Below are 748 nucleotides of genomic sequence, written 5' to 3' on the forward strand. Positions count from 1 at the left end.
ATGTACACAGCTGATGTACCTGTCATGGGCTTGAGAAACGCAGCTCCCTTCACAGCCACTCACTTCCCTTCCTGCACCCACTTCTGCTACTACACCAGGGTATGAGCATTCTTGCTCTTGCTTATTTAACCTTGTTTATTTAAATTAGCTCTTGCTAATTTATTTGGGCAGCACCTGATCTAAACCTGATTCTTAGATGACAATCCAAAGTTTGAAACAGCACAAAGCTTTCAACACAGTATAGAAACTGTAATTCATGCTGTTGCATCTCTTTAGTGAGAATCGTAACTCATGGTGTGTGTGCTGCTTAAAGGTCAGCAAACGCCTCAGCTTTACCTCAGCATCCCAGTTCCTCTTATTGCTGTCTCTTGCTTTTCTCATTCTTCCCCAGGAATGCTGCCCTTTCCATACAGATCACTCCACCAGGTCCAGCCAGAGCTGAACCTGGGCCTGCTGATGACAGAGTAACTGTTCTCATAACTGAATCACACCTCACCCTGCAGGCTGTGCCAGTGTCTGTGAGTCTGTGAGTCTGTGTGTGTGTCACTGGCACAGCCAGACCTTAATGTCAGATGGAAGCCCCTTACATACGAATTGTACTTGGGAACTGCATCCCTTTAATGAGAAACTGAGTACAATAATGTGATTTTTTTATGATGTTCATTTTACTAATTAATGTTTAATCTGGTGATCCAACAGGTTCTGTTGTAAATACCCACAGACTGCATGTCTCTGCGATACAGCCACA

This window comes from Manacus vitellinus, unplaced genomic scaffold, assembly GCF_001715985.3.
Source record: "Manacus vitellinus isolate BGI_N305 unplaced genomic scaffold, ASM171598v3 scaffold_10_pilon, whole genome shotgun sequence".
Classification (NCBI taxonomy): Eukaryota; Metazoa; Chordata; class Aves; order Passeriformes; family Pipridae; genus Manacus; species Manacus vitellinus.